The sequence below is a fragment of the Rana temporaria genome, chromosome 3, assembly GCF_905171775.1.
Source record: "Rana temporaria chromosome 3, aRanTem1.1, whole genome shotgun sequence".
Classification (NCBI taxonomy): Eukaryota; Metazoa; Chordata; class Amphibia; order Anura; family Ranidae; genus Rana; species Rana temporaria.
The window spans coordinates 344,737,631-344,755,051 of record NC_053491.1 but is presented as its reverse complement, the minus strand read 5'-3'; positions in this window follow the sequence as shown (position 1 = coordinate 344,755,051).

Here is a 17,421-nt window from a genome sequence, read left to right as displayed (position 1 = left end):
TATGGAAGTGGTTAACCTGCATAATGGTCTGGGTCTTAAGTGGTTAAAAACAATTGTTTTTTTGAAAAAAAAAAAAAATGTTTGCATTGATACATGTTCCCTAGGGAGCCTGGCCCCATACATTTTTTTATGGCAATAACTTGTATATAAGCCTTTAAAATAATCATAATCCACATAAAGAAGTAGTACACCGCAGCAAGTATATTCAAAAGGGACTGTCCCGCTTTTTTGAACTACAGGAATCAAATCTCTCTGTTCCTATTTCCTCCTTGGTTTCTTCTCTTTTTCGGTCTGATATTTAAAACCCTATAAAATGCACTAATAAACTACCACAAGTGTTATACAACACCCAACATATAAATTATTATATTTGTTATTTTGACAAGCCAATCATTTTTTGTGCATATTGATTCTTTATGGTTGGAAATCCAATACAGTATACAGGAACCCTTTTCGCTAGCAAATGGCGCTATTGTGATAGATTACTTGCTGTACTGTCAATGTAAAGCTTCTCCATGCCTTCTCATTCAGACAAGATTTTCGCATGGCCCCTGGCAGAATGAGTAAGGGGCTGATTTATAAAGGAGTGAGGATATGGCTATCTGACAGACTCCGCAGTGTTTACTCCATACTGCATCATTTATGAAATGCAAGGCACGTTGCGGAGCCTGTGCTGTCAGAGTGTTCTCTTCAAAACATATGATTGGAGGAGAGGTTGGTTACATGACCTTGACAGGTTATGTGACAGGCTCTTTCTCTTTTGACTTTTTATTTCTCATTTATTATTTGATTGAAGCATCAATTGCCTTGGAGTCCTGAAACAAGCAAAGCAGAGGGTATATTTATAAAGCAGTAATGAAAAAACAATGGTTTAGCACTGCACTATAACCAACAATATATAATGAATATTCGAAACAAAGTCCACTGAATAAGAAAAAAAAAGCCATCGTGTTGTGTCACTCTATTGATTATCATCACTTTCTTATTTCTTCTGTGAAATAAATGCAATAATAAAATGTGCTGCTCACCCCACCACCATTAGCAGCTCACTTCACTTTTTGACCTATGTTCAATAGGTCACGTGTGCATGTCCCTTTACAGGACGTTATCAGATGGACAGTTTACAAATGGTTTCAAATGGACAGGTTACTCTCTTGATCCAATCTAATTGTGCAAGAGCTCCCAAGAATCCAAATATAATGCTCAGAGATAAAACATATAAACAACAATTATAGTGCTTTCTGATGAAGCCACTTCCTGTGGCATAATGCGTAAGGGGCGGAACTGGTGATGTAAGACGTCTTCTCTAACAGTAGAAAGGGATCGCTGAAGTTACATGTAAGCAGTCCATCGGTCTGTTTTCAGCGGACAAACCGATCGTGTGTACGCGGCTTTAGAATGAATGGCAGAGTCTCCACAAGCTGCAGCCTCTTTCTATGATTCCCCCATGTGGTAGCACTATGATTTTTTTATACACTTTATTGCCAAGAGTATTGGGACACCTGCCTTTACACGCACATGAACTTTAAAGTGGAGGTTCACCCAAAAAAATCTATTTTTAACATTACAATCAGCCGAGTTGTCCTAATGACAATCGGCTGTTTTTTTTGTTTTTTTTTCGTACATACCGACTTTCACCGCCGCTTCCGGGTATGTCTCGTTCCTATCTGACTGACAGGCTTCCGACCGTCGCATACTGCGCGTCACAAGTTGCCGAAAGAAGCCGAACCTCGGTGCGCAGGCGCCGTATAGATCCGCACCGATGTTCGGCTTCTTTCGGCAACCCGTGACGCGCTGTATGCGACGGTCGGAAGCCTGTCAATCAGATAGGAACGCCCAGTCCCGAAGGCGACATACCCGGAAGCAGCGGTGAAAGTCGGTATGTACGGTAAAAAAAAAACAGCTGATTGTCATTAGGACAACTCGGCTGAATGTAATGTTCTTCCAATAAAATTTTTATTAAATATTTTTTTCCAACAAGGACTTAACATACACATACTTACATTTATAATTTGACATACATATAACAACACATACATGGTCTCCTGATAATCCCTTATGTAAGTAACTCTCTGGTGGCCCTTATTTTTCAAACATGAGGACAAGGTACTTCATCTTATCCCGCTCCTTGGACCTCTCTGGGGTACGTACTAATAGATATGGCAAAGTTCCTGTTACAGGTACTAATAAAATGTATATAGGTAGGAAGTGTGGGAGGAAGGGTAATGGAGAAGGGAGAGAGAGAAGAGAGAGAGAGATAGAAGGAGAAAAAAAAAAAAAAAAGGGGGGACACACCTCATCCCCTTCCTAACTGTGACTATGTCATCTTCTTAATCGAACCCACCCAAGTGCACTGTTTATTTCTATTATAATTTATATTTCTAGGTAATGACTCCCTTTCAGAGGGCAAAGTGAGTTTAAAGGACCTCATCCTCCCACTCCTCTCTCTCCCATTGAGAAGAAATCAAGGAGTAAATGGGAGGACAAAAAAAAAAAAGAGTGGGATACAGAATTTTTCATAATGACCTTCCTATTTTAAATTTGAAGGATTCTATTATATTGTGTCCTCCACCACACACCACCGAGGGAGGCACTTAAACCTTCCCATCATATTTATATTTGTGCTAGGCCTTCTTAACTCTAAGGGGGCTATACTTGCCCCTTACCTCCAACCTTTGTGATCTATAACAAAAAAAAAAAAGGAAGAAAGGGGAAAGGAAAAAGATAAACTTCCCCTTATATATATATATATATATATATACGTGCTAAATCTTCTTAACTCTCTTGAGAGTCCATCTCCTCCCTACATCGTCTCTTAGTGGTCAAAAAAAAAAAAAAAAAGAAAAAAGAGGGAAAACAAAACACAGTTAACCTCCACCTCAAACCCCCGAGGGCAGTCAAACCTACCCACTATATATATATAAGTGCTAGACCTTCTAAACTCTAGGGGGGGGTACGCCTACTCCTAACCACCTCCCCCCGTGAGAGAAAGAAAAAAAATAATAATAATAATAATAGAGATAAGTGGGGAAGGGGGAGGGTAATCAGGGGGTATCTCCTATATCTACGCCCCCAACTCCTCCCTCCCTAAACCTCCTCCATCCCTCCCACATCTCCTCCTGTCCCCTCCTAAAGTTACCATGAAATGCCCACATTTCCTCCATCCTTCTGATTCTGTCTATTTCACGGAACCATTCCTCTACAGTTGGTGCCTCTTTTTTCTTCCAGCTCCTAGGAATAAGTATCTTAGCTCCGTTTAATAAATGCGGGACTATAGACCCTCTATATTTTTTTCTAGTCATTTCCGAGTTATGAAAAAGGCATTCCCAGGGATCTTGTTTCACCTCATATCCACTGATCTCCTTTATCTGTGCCAGTACCTCCTTCCAGTATTCCTGAATCAGGGGGCACTGCCACCATATATGAGCGTGAGACCCTTCCCTCCCGCACTCTCTCCAGCAGAGGGGTGATATCCCTCTATCTATCTTGTGCATTTTTGTTGGAACATAGTACCATTTACAGAGAAGTTTATAATTCATTTCCTTGATCTTAGCGTCCATTGACGTAGAATAGACATATTCAAGTATCTTCCTTTTTTTTTTTTTATACAGATTGTTTGGTTCAATTCTGCTTCCCATTTTTCAACCATTTTAAATGCCTCCAGCTTACCATTAGGTGTCAGGATCTTATAGATGTTAGAAAGTCCCTGCTTTCCCATTCCTCCCCTGAGAGTACATTTTTCCCATTGGTTTAAATCACTTGGGGCTCGTAATGGTTTCGGCAGGGTATTTAAAAAATGTTTAATTTGCCTATATCTCCAAGTATCTCCTGAGAATACTCCATATCTTTCCCGTAGTTCTGACAGGGAACATAGACCCTCACCTTTCATCACATCCATCAATTTTAATGTTTCTGAAGTTCCCCACCTCAGATATATCCCTCCTTCTCTGCCTGGCTCAAAGTACTCTGTACCCGTGAGAGGCATCAATGGACTATTGTATGGCCATTCCACCCTTTTACAGATTCTATCATAGATTTTATATGTTTCTTTTGTGATTATTGGAATATCTTGGGGCAGCCCCCTATACTGTTTCGGTACCCATATTCTTTCTCCTAGTTTATTAGTACTTAAACTTTCTTCTACTTCCACCCATTTCTTTTTCTCCCTACCCTCACTCATGAACCAATCCGTCATCCTCCTCATTACTGAGGCCTCATAGTACCGTTTAAAATTGGGCAGTAGGAGTCCTCCTTCCTGTCTGGGTCTGTTCAGAGTTTCTACCGCTATACGGGGTTTCCTCCCTCTCCATATGAATCCCCCAATTATCCTTCCTAAAATTCTAAAAAAAACTTCTGGGATTCCTATCGGGAGGGTTTGGAAAATATATAAAGCTTTAGGTAATATCATCATCTTTATTGTGTTTACCCTTCCTAACCAAGACACTCTACTTATGCTATAACCTTTTAGCTCTGATCTTATTTTATTTAATAGGAGTATATAGTTATCTTCATATATGTACCTATCAATAGTAGATAAGAGTACCCCCAAGTATCTCATTCTCCTCTGCTTCCATCTAAATGGATATAGAGCTTCTAGATCTCTGCGTTCTCCATGACCTACCAAAATACTCAAAATCTCTGTTTTCTCTTGATTGATTCTTAAATTTGAAATCTCCCCGTATCTTTCATATTCGGCTATTATCCTTGGAAGTGTTTCCCTCGGGTTAGATACATACAACAGCATGTCATCCGCGAACGCAGAGATCTTATGCTCCTTCCCCCCGCTTCTATCCCCTCTATTTTCTGATTCCTTCTTATTGTCTCCATCAGCGGTTCCAATGTCAGGACAAACAAGAGAGGGGAAAGCGGGCATCCCTGACGGGTCCCGTTGTACAGTGGGAATTTATCTGACAGGGTGCCATTTACCCTGACCTGGGCCGAGGGACAGGAGTATAATGCCCCTATCCACCTAAGCATATTTGGGCCCATTCCGACATATGACAGGGTGGCTAGCAAAAATTCCCAGTCCACCCTGTCAAATGCCTTTTCGGCGTCCAATGACAAGAACAGTGTTGATTTCTTACTTTTTTTAGCCTTTTGTATCAAAAACAGGGCCCTCAGAATATTGTCCCTCGTTTCCCTCCCCGGTACAAATCCCGCCTGGTCATTCTCTATCAATTCAGGCAAGAGTGGTCTTATTCTCTCAGCCAGGATTTTTGAGTAAATTTTTATATCCACATTGATCAGGGATATGGGCCTATAACTTGCACATAGTGAGGGATCCTTATCTTCTTTTCCAATCAGGGTTATGTGAGCCCCTAGGGCCTCCTCCCGTATCCTCATACCTCCCCCGATGGAATTCATATACTTCTGGAAGAAGGGCCCCAGAATCTCTCCAATGTATACCCATCTGGGCCAGGACTTTTTCCCATCTTAATACTCTTTATAGTTTGACTTATTTCATCTTTTGTAATTTCCCCCTCTAAACCGCTAATTATTTCCTCCGATAGGCCCGGGAGCTTTACCTTTTCTAGATATTGTTTAATCTTCGTTCTCTTATTCTGGATGTCTATTATGCCCTGTTCTTGATTGACCTTACTGTATATACATTTTGGTAATACTCCTGAAATATACTGGTTATTTCCTTCGTAGAGTGTCTCAATTCTCCCTTTTTATCTTTTATTTTTAAAATAAAAATTTGTGAGTTTCGTGGCTTAATAGTCCTAGCCAGAAATCTCCCTGGTTTATTCCCCAAAGCGTAGAAATTATTGTTCATTTTATTAAATACCCATTTTGTTTCCAGCTCTAACAAGTTACATAGATCCTCTCTCTTCTTACTCAATATTATATAGACCTCGTCTACCTGTGATTTTTTATGTAGCTGTTCTAAGCTCCAGATTTCCTCTAGTAGCCCTTGCTTCTGTGCCTGCCTGATTTTTTTTCTTTTAACTTTTTTTGCAATCAGCCTCCCTCTCATGAAAACCTTGTGTGTTTCCCATAGGGTTGAGGGGGCAACGTTTTCTATGTCATTTTCCTGAAAGAATAGGCACATATCTCTTTCCAGATCCTCGGCTATCTTGGTGTTATTTAGGAGAGATTCATCTATTTTCCATATTTTCTGCTCCAGCGGGACCTCCCCCACATCTAGAGACATCACCACTGGGGCATGATCTGACAACGTTATAGATTTTATATCTACACTTCTCAATCCCTCTAGTAACCGATGATCTAGAATAATATGGTCGATTCTTGAGTATGACTTATGAACTGATGAAAAATATGTAAAATCTTTCTCTCTTGGATGTAGAATTCTCCAGGCTTCAACTAATTGCATTTGGTGGAATTTCTGTTTGATAGCCCTAAGGTATTTTCCCTCCGATCTCAGTGATACCGGTTGGGTATCTAAAGATGGATCAAAGACAAAATTGAAATCTCCCGAAAGGATCACATTGCCCTCTCTAAATCCCTCTAATTTGTTCAGGATCTTCTTCAGAAACACTGCCGATTGCACATTAGGGCAGTACACATTTGCTAATGTATATTTCAGATTGAACATAGAACCTTTTATAAATAGATATCTACCCTCAGGGTCCATTTCTATGGCTTCAGGGATAAAGTGTGTATTTCTATCAAACTCAATTGCAGTACCTTTTGATTTTTTATTCGGGGAATAACTGTGATACCAAGTAGGGAAATCTTTTGATTTCAGTCTTGTCTTGGATGTTATTTTTAAATGGGTTTCTTGTAGAAACACTATATTGATCGACAGTCTCTTCACCTCCTGCAGTATCTGATATCGCTTATTTGGGTTGTTCAGACCCCGCACATTGTACGTAGCAATTTTTAATGCCGCCATTTTCTATCTTTTCCTTTCATATCTTAAATCAGACTCCTGCAGGAAATAGAAGACACTCCCGATCAGTTCTAGGGCCACCGATACTAACCAACATAATCCACAAGACCTAAAAAACATACTTTCTAGAGACCACATATACCACATATACCCCCCTCCCTCCTCCCTACCCAAACCCCAAACACATTGTACAACAATATTTAGGCTCCCTTGATCTACGCCCATCCAGGCGGCTTGCCGAGCGGGCCTTACTAGGGGCCTGTAATATGTCCCCCCCTCAACCGGTTTCAGCCCCCCTAATTAGGGGTATCCCCCGGGCCGAGGGGTGAAACATATTTACTCCGTACCTCCCCCCCCCATAGACCTGACCGGCCCCATTTAACCCCTGGTCCCTCATACATTCCCCCCCCCTCCAATCCCCCCCTCCCCCCCCCTCAGGAGGGGGGGGAAGGGGGGGAGCTGAGGAGGGCAAGAACCCAGGGGAGAAGCCCAGCATAGAGACATAGAAGCTTACGCCAAAGAAAAAAAAAAAAAAAGGACACACTCCAAAAAGAAAAAAGAAAGTCAGCAGAAAGAGCACCCCCCAAAAAAAAACATCAGGGGAGAGTTGTCTCTCGGATTCCTCAGCTTCTTATGGTTCATGTCCTAATTTCTGAGCGCTACATTCTGTTCCAATCTTGATCCTTCCACCTCTTCCACCCAGAGGGTCTTCTTTCCCAGTTATCCACCTTAATATGCTGTATACAAAGTTTTTTTTTTACTTCAAAAAACAAGTTTATTGAGATGTGTTCAAGGTGTACAGGTCATACAATACAGGAGTTACATTTCCTCCTGACTTACAACATAAGCATTCTGAATTCAAGGCCTTCCGCCTTGACAATATGTTCCAGGTATGTATACCTAACTTTATTACAATCGCCATTGCCATATCTTACATGAGGGATCCCTTTTCGTAATTTCTAATATGCAGTGGTCATACATTTTCTTCTTCGCCCACTTCCTTCCCTGTATTACTCCTGGGTTATACTGTGAACGTTTCCCCATCCTCTAACCACCTGTCCCATACACTAGAGAATTTTTGTGGACGGCCCCTATGTTTATATATCATTTTCCTGTAGGGCAATACAGCATTTATTTCCTTCTTCCAATCCCGTAAGGATGGAGCCATTGCTCGCAACCATGTCTTGGCTACCACTTTTCTTGCGACAAACAGTGATTCCTGTATGAATATGGACTGGTATTTGTCAACCTCAACGTCTGGTATTAGGCCCAGTAGGCACAGTCTTGGGTCCATTCCCACTGGTGATCCCATATTGTCATGCAGGAATTGCGTCACTTGTAACCAGTATGCCTGCATGTCGGAGCACTGCCATATTAAATGGTAGAAGGTGCCCTCCATCAATATACACATGGGGCATAGTGGGCTTCTCGTGGGTTGGAATTTTGTCATTCTCAGTGGCGTCAGGTATGCTCGGTGTATTATATACAGTTGCGTCAGTCTGTCAGAGAGCTTGGGAGATGCGGTCTTCACTCCCTCCAGAATTTCCCCCCATTCCTCTGACTCGATGGGGCCCACATCCTGCTCCCACTGTATTCTTGCTGCCTGGATTATTCCGTTTACTTTACTTTGCCTGATAGCATAGTATAAGTTGGATATGAGCTTGGTCGGGTCGGCTCCAAATATGATGCCCAGCACTGGTGAGACACTCAGGTCCACCGCTGCCGATGCCATTTGTTTGCTAATTGCGTGCCTGAGTTGCAGGTATCTGAAGAAGAACTGTTGTGGAAGGGAGAACTCCCTCCTCACCACCGAAAAGGGCTTGACCCCATTTTCTGTTAGGATCTGGGAGAGATATAGAACCCCATATGCTGCCCAGATCTGTGGGTCTGGTACTGAAGTCAATTCGGTCATGCCTCCATTTAGCCACAGCGGCGTGTGCGAGTGCATATGTGTCCTGTGTTGCTTTTTAAGTGCTATGTCCCATATCTTTTGAAGGTGTATTAGCATGCCGGCTCCAAACTGTGATGTCTTACAGCCTCCCTGTCCTCTTCTGAATATCGCCTGGCAGGGGGTGTGAAACACCCCTCCCGGCTTATTGCAGACCAGCGATCTGTATCTCCCCGACTCAACTGTATTATAATGATAGAGGTGAGAGAGTTGAGCTGCTACATAGTAGTCCTGGATATCTGGTAGAGAGCAACCCCCCTCCGCCGTTGGATTTTTAAGTACATGCCATGCCAGTTTGTGTCTGCCAGATCCCCATACAAAGGAATTTAGTATTGCCTCCATCTGTTTGAATATCTTCAGTGGGATATATAGAGGAGCGTGCCATATCATGTATAAAATTTTGGGTAGTAAGATCATCTTAACTAGATTGATTCTTCCCATGACCCCCAGAGGTAGTCTCGCCCATGCCTGTGTTCTGGATTTTATAATTTCAAATAGAGGGTCTATATTAAGGGACACATACTCCTGTAGATTTTTGGTGACCATAACTCCCAAATACTTAACCTCCGCTACCCTTTGTAGTGGCATTTCCGATTGGGTCTTTGACGGAGGGAACTGATCTAGTGGGAGGATCTTGGATTTATCCCAGTTTATTTTGAGCCCTGAGAATCTTCCTATCTCCTCTATGATGTTTAATGCCGCTGTTAGTGATGGGCCCTGGTCAGCTAAATATAGGACCGTATCATCGGCATATAGTCCTATCTTTTCCCATGTGTCGCCTTTTCTAAGTCCAATGACCTCTGGGCTCATCCGTATTGCGATAGCTAGGGGTTCTGCAGCAAGGGCATACAACAGTGGAGACAGGGGGCAGCCCTGTCTCGTACCCCTCTCCAGGGATATATGATCCGAGAGCCAGCCATTAACGTAAACCCTGGCCCTGGGGGTCTGGTACAGAAGCTGCACCCATTTTATAAAGTTTGGTCCGAATCCAAAGCACCTTAGGCATTCCCACAGGTATGGCCACTCGACTGAGTCGAAGGCCTTGGCCGTGTCTAGCGCCACTACTACTCTCGTCCCCGTATTATCGTGTTGAGCTTGGATATTCATAAATAGTCTACGTATGTTCATTGCTGTATTCTTCCCCGGCATGAACCCGGTCTGATCCGGGTGCACTAGGGAAAGAATAACCTCATTTAGTCTATTGGCCAGTACCTTGGCTAGGATCTTAATATCCACTGGCAACAGAGATATAGGTCTGTATGACTCTGGGTATTGCGGATCCTTGCCCGGTTTCGGTAGCACTATGATCTGGGCCTCCTGCATGGAAGAAGGGAGCTTCTCCAGTTCAAAGATGGAATGGAACAATTCCTTCAGTTTAGGGATTAGGACCTCTGAGTAAGTGGCATAGAACTCCAATGGTAGGCCGTCTAGTCCCGGCGCCTTAGATTTGGCCAGTTGCGATACTGCATTATCTATGTCTTGCGTTGTAACCGGGGCTTCCAATAATTTAGCTTGTTCTGAGTTGAGTTTGGGGAACTGCAATCTATGTAAGTAGTTTCTAATTTCCGCTGGCGTGTTTTGACACTGCGATTTATATAGAGCCCCATAAAAATCTTTGAATCTATCTGCCACCTTCGGGGGGTCTGTGATCACTGAGCTGTCCGGCTCCATCAAAGACACCACCACCGGAGGCCTATCCTCCATGTGCGCCAGATATGCCAGCATCTTCCCTGCTTTTTCTCCATGTTCGTATAGCTGTATACAAAGTTTACCGCAAAATTCCTCTACATCCTCGGGGAACCGGATAATCGCCGACACCCCCTGATTTTTAGCCGACAAGCAAGCAGGGAACCCCCATCTATAGATATTATTTTTTTCCCAGAGCAGTTTCGTCACTGGTTTTAGTGCCCTTTTACGAGCTAAAGTTTCAGGGGATAGATCTGAAAATATAAGTAACGGTGAGCCTTTATAGTCCAATGAAACTGAGTTTCTTGTATTTTGGGACACCAGCTCTTTCTGATCAAAGTCCTGAAATCTTACTATGGTGTCCCTTGGTAAGTCCCTCTGGGCCTTATATGGCCCTTGTATTCTATAAACCCTTACAAAATGCATCTGGGCAGTTGGCTCTCGTTTAAGCACTTTGTTAAATATCTCTCGCAATGTCCCAGCAAGTTCTCCATCCTTTACCTCTTCTGGGAGGCCCCTTACCCGCAAGTTCTTCCTCCTACTGCGGTTCTCTTGGTCTTCCAGTCTATATCGTGTGTTTCTAATCTCAATCCAATCATTATCTACACGGCCTCTCAGTTCATTAATTGCATTTTTGTGCTCTTCCAGTTGCTCTTCTATTCCCTCTACCCTCTGTAACACACTCTGTATGTCTTTCCTTGTTGCACCCATCTCCCCTTTTACTGTTCGTTCTAGGCTTAGTATCATCTCCATCATATCTGTCATATCTTGCTTGGTAGGGGCTTGTGACCCTTCAGGGGGGCAGTCAGATTGTTGCTGTTTCTCTGGGGATTTTTGGTCCTTGCTTGCCCCTTTGCTTCCCGGTGTTTTCCCATTTTTACCCTTATCTTTATTCATTCCCGGAATCCCTTCCAAGGCGTGATGTACTTCTGGGTCAGTAGTATTTTTAACTGGGGAAGTTACAGTCCCTTTTTTCCTCGGGCTCTCCGCCCCCTGACCAGAACCTTCAGCCACTAAATAAGATGTAATTGTATTACCTTTAGGAGCCTTCTTCACCATTCTCCTTAACTGTATTGTTGCGGCAGTTTAAACAGTTCAATACCGTCAGGTAACAATCAATTGATTTGGGTGAATAGGGTATACACAAAATAGACTCTACCCGGGGGCTTCCTATGGTGCTCAAAGTACCCCTCCCTTATGTACTGCTCCCCTTAGTGTATGCAGTCCCCTCCAGAAGACAATAAAGAGTGAATCAGAGGGGGGCCAGATAGCTAATGTCCTCCACTTTCCTCTTCTGTGTTGCTAAGTTCGGCCAAAGTTTTTTCCGCTTACTCTGCGCACAGATTACTTCAATTTAGCGGCACGCAGCCAACAGCATACATGGGAGGACATGGATAAATAAATTGAAACAGTCTTACCAGCTTCTTTGCTGTTCACCTCTCTTGCTGTATTCTTTGTAACTGCTGTTATTACCGGTGGGCTCCTTCAGGTGTCACCACCGAGTCAATTTTCCTTCTCCAGCACTGTCCCTCCTGATGGCCCTTGATGGCACTTGTTGGTCCCAGGCACCCCTCCGCTCTCCACTCTCCGCAGCCCGAGATCCCGAGGACACCTGCTCTGCTGTCGGCTTGACGGCGTCCGCTTCTGACGATCCCCGCTATTCACAGCACGCCACAGCACGGGAGAGCCGACCTCCTCCTCCACCCGGGGCCAAACGCCGGATACAGCAGGGTGCAGGTAAGGTCACCCCCGCTCAGATATCCCGCTCGGGGGTCAAATCAGCCACCAGCAGCCTCCCTCCCTTCGTCCCGCGCCGGCACCAAGCGCAAGACACCGCCAACCCGACCGGGATCAGACAGGACAGGATCAGGCAAGCCAAAACGTGCCGCACACGGGATCCGGGAACTGCACACCAGCAAACACCGCACGGACACCTTATTGCTGATCTGAGCCTAGGTTAGTGAGAACCGTCCAGCTCCTTCATGGCTCCTTCTTAGCTTAGCTTAGCTTCATTCATCCGGTCATAATTAGTCTCATGGGGAGAGCAGGAGAAGGACCGAGCACGCCGCTCTCCTACGGCGCCATGTTAGGTGACTCCGCCCCCCATCGTGGCTGAATGTAATGTTAAACATTTATTTTTGAGTGAACTCCCGCTTTAATGCCATTTCAGCCTTAGCCCATAGGGTTCAATATTGAGTTGACCCATCCTTTGCAGCTATAACAGCTTCCACTCTTCTGTGAAGGCTGTCCACAAGGTTTAAAGTGGTTGATAAAACTCTGCCATTCTGTAATGATATTCGGGCACACAGTTGATTGCTCTCCTCCATTCTATCGCAGCTCACAACTGCAGTGGGCGGTGCTTAGCCGTCCCGCTGACATCAGCTGGGGAGAAAGGAGAGAGATAGAGCTGACAATTAGCTGGGTGCCGGGAGTCGTTTATACAGGTACAGATCATCAGAGTTTTTATATTACACAGGTACCGATGTTCTAATGATACAGAGGGGATGAGAAGATTTATTATAGGTAAGAGAAGAGCAAGAGCAAGGGTGGGGGGTGGGGCTGGTGCAGGTACAAGCTGTAAGGGGAGGGGGGTGGAGGAGAGAGGACACAGAGACAGGGAGAGCTGCAGACAGGAGAGCTGGAGCTGCGGCTGACCGAATAACGCAAACATGGTCTGTTTGCAAAAAATAGTGAAACAAAATCTATTTGATCCACCACAATCCTTCACCAAAGTGATGTGTGCCAATTCTACTCCCTTAAGAATAAAGCTCATCAGATACTGTTGCCCTTCACTCTTGTGTCTGGCAAATATAATCGCCTTATTTGATGTTATTGAAGAGCCGCTTATACACGCCAATCTCCATCCAGATTAAAAAAGACACTCTCCACATGTGGGGATAGAAATTAAGACAGAGCCTCCACTAGTGTAAAAACACCTTAACCAGTTCAATACCAGGCACTTACACCCCCTTCCTGTCCAAGCCAATTTTTAGCGCTGTTACTTTTTAAATGATAATTGCTCAGTTATGCTACACTGTGCCCAAACTAAATTTGTATCACTTTGTTCCCACAAATAGAGCTTTCTTTTGGTGGTATTTGATGACCTCTGCGTTTTTTTTTTGCTAAACATATAAAAAAAGACAGAAAATTATGGAAAAAAAAAGTTTTTCTTTGTTTCTGTTATAACATTTTGTAAATAAGTAAGTTTCCTCCTTCACTAATGGGCACTGATAAGCTGCACGAATGGGCACTGATAATGTGGCACGATGAGGTGGCACCAATGATATGGCACTGATGATGTGGCACTGATGGGCACTGACGATGGGCACTGATAGACGGAAATGATGGGCACTGGTAGGCAGCACTGGTGGGTAACACTCATATGCAGCACTGATGGGCATTGATAGGCGGCACTGATGGACACTGATAGGTGGCACTGTTGGGCACTGAAAGGCGGCACTGATGGGCACTGATAGACTGCACTGATAGGCATCACTGGTGGCACTGGCAGGCATTTTTATTTGCCACTGATTGGCAGCTGCCTGGGTACTGATTGGCATATACCAGGTGGTCAAGTGTGGTGGCCATCCCTGGTGGTCCTGGCGGCATCCTGGTGGTCCTGGGCCCCCAAAGGGGGCTCTCCAATCGGCTCTCCTCTACTCGCATATGTCAGACGCGAGTGAGGAAAAGCCGATTAATTGTGATTGGCTGTGATTGGACATGGCTGATCACGTGGTACAGGGCCTCCATCACAGGCTTTTTACTGAGATCGGTGTAGCGGTGTGGCAGACGCCGCAACAACGATTGCAGCAATGCGCGCCCCCACAGGCTCACGGCAGCTGTTATCCATATGACATCATATAACGCCCAGTCAGGATAACTGAACCACCGCCCAGCCGTCATTCTGCTATAGGCCGGCCGGTAAGTGGCTAAGGTAATTGGTTTATTAAAAGTATTGCACTTACATCATAAAAGATTCAAAATCGCCGTGGTAAAATTCCAAACATGCCAGGTGACTCGTGTTTCGCCACTTCGGACTTCATCACAACTTCTAGTGCACAGTATATTTGCCTTTAGTAAATAAACCTATATATTGTTGGTTACAGTGTAGTGCTAAATCATTAATTTTATATTATTGCTTTGGAGTGTGTGGTACACTCCAAAGCAACTTTTTGGATTTGATTTTTATGAACAAAATAGGGGTGCACAAAGAGATTCCTTATAATTAAATATCTGTAAAGCAGGGTATAGCCAGGGTAAGGCTCTTGTCACATGACACAAAGACCTGCAATGCAGAAGTCAGGAATTCTAACATGCAAGCAAGGTAGAAGCTCCGGCAGCCCTGCATCTCCCACAATGCAATTAAGCATCTCAGTGAAAAAAAAACAATTTAAGTTAGAATTATTTTTCTAAAATTTTAACAGAGCTAAAATCAGCAGAAGTCGTGAAGGGCCAAAGAATTGCAAATGTTGCAAAACCTACCAGAAGATTTTTTCTTTAAAATAGAAAAAACTGAGTTAGACATCATATATGCATTGCACAAATAAGTGGTGCACAACAACATGTGTAGGAATATAATGACAAACAACATTATCATGCAGTTATTTTAAGAAGAAGGATAAGGGGGGGGGGGGGTATTAACATTCATACTCAGGCAGCTAGTTGCATTAATCTATGTGCGCTAAATTACATGATAACAAGTTTTGCTTTAAGGCAGCCCATTTTTTCTTCCGACGCAGCACATCAAAATGCACAGTAGTACATTACTATGCATTGTGTTGCAAAGCATTTGCATCAAAAGTGCCTTGGTGCACCACTGAAGATTATTGATACCACAACGCATGCATGGTGCATTGCACACAACTACAACATACCATAAATGCTAGGTATTATTCATATGAAGTATGAGAGTTCTGAGTAGCTTTTGCTTCTACTGTTGCCCAAAGCAGTCATCATGTCAGTTTTTACTCTGTACCATGTGCTGAACAAAATAACAGCGGAAAGCTGGCTAATAGCTGTGAACAATCCCTTTCCTATCCTCCAATATTATACATGAGTCTCGTATTATAAGACCATCTATCATGGCTTACAATATTGTATATCCACCTGAGATTCGATAAAAAAGATGTGAAGAATACATTAAATTAAACAGAGATTATTTGAATTTCTTTGGTGCGCACAAGCTGTGAAACCACTAACGAAAGAACAGGTGTGGCTTCTCTGTTATCCTGACACATATAATTAATCTAACGACGGAGACATCTGGTTCCATCATGATTAATATCTCTATTATCCATCTTAAGCAAACCTTTATAGATCACAAACTTGAACAAGTAAATGTATGTTAAAAGATCAATAAGTCTAAATGCAATCAGGTTTATGTAGACGCACTATTGATGATATCTAAAAAAAAAATATGTAAATAATTCAAGATAGAGGCTGAAGAGGACTGTCGTATGAAGGAAGGACAAAGTAAGATCTGGAAATCTGCTTCAGGGTCATTGCTGCTATTATATATTTTTTTTTGTTTCAATAGTTTTTATTGGTATATATTAATTTACATATACAAGTATATCATACGTGTAAGTTCTTCAAATATCGACGTATATAAACTTACAACTCATATAATTACATTTTAATTTCATCATGTAAGTAAACATTTGAAAGTTAGATATTTTTCTTAAAGGGGATATCATATTAGAAGATCAACATTACACTCTTGTCATCACTAGGATTATAAACAAACAAGACTCCTACCACTAAGCAGGAGATTAAGTTTAGTAAGTTATCTATATCGGATATATATATAACTTAACTATATCCGAATAGTAGTAATCTAGAGAACAAAGAATTTGAGTTTTTAGAATTCGAATCCTAAAGTGCACCATTAATCATTTTGATCAATCCATTTTGTCCATGGTGCCCATGAAATATCAAATTTATATAAGGAATTTTGGGACAAAGCCCACACTCGTTCATATGACATATGAAGATTTGTAAGGTCGATGGCTTCAATCACCGATGGAGGGCATGGGTCTTTCCACCTCCTGGTGATTGATAGCCTGGCTGCCAGGAGCAAATTGACAATCGAAATACGTTTGGTGGCCTGAAAATTTTCCACTCCCAAGGACAATAATGCCAATGCTGGGTTAGGTTCTACTTTAGTATCTGTCATACATGTCAATATAGCGAAAATGTTTTTCCAGTAGACTTTCAATTTGGGACAATTCCACAAAATATGAAGCAGGTCTCCCTTAGCACCACATATTCTCCAACAATTATCTGAGTGTTGGCTACCGAATTTGGATAATACGCAGGGTGTATAATACCACCTCAAATTTATTTTCACCGACAATTCCCAAAGGGAAGCACATCTGGAGGCTGATTGATTTATTTTACATGCAGTTTTCCATTGGTCGTCTGTGTAAGAATGACCTAGATCTCTTTCCCATTGGATATGTGGAGAGAACTTAATAAATTCCCTCTTACCTTGGATTATATTGTAAAAAAGTGATATACCCTTTTCTTGTAAGCTCTGGGACGTTAAAAAAAGCCAAGCTTGTGTGTAGACATGAAGATTTTTAGAATCAAAGTTTTTCAAGCAATGTGCTATCTTTTTATATTGAATTTGGCATGTTTGGGGTAGGTTAAATTCTGATCTAATGCAGTCATACGATTTAATCTCGTTCCTGCAGTAGAGATCTTGAATTAGCTTAATCCCATGAGAATACCATTCATCAAGGGTAATTGTAGATATAAGCAGTTGTAGAACTTCCAAGGGAACACTCAAAATAATTTTGGGGAAAGAGTTCTCCGTATATTTCAAGAATTTCAGCCATGATGATATAGATATCTTCATTGTAGGTGGAAGATGTGAGGGGATTTTAATTCCTATCTGTGCTCCAAAAAGCCAATGTTTAGTTGGTTTTTGTAA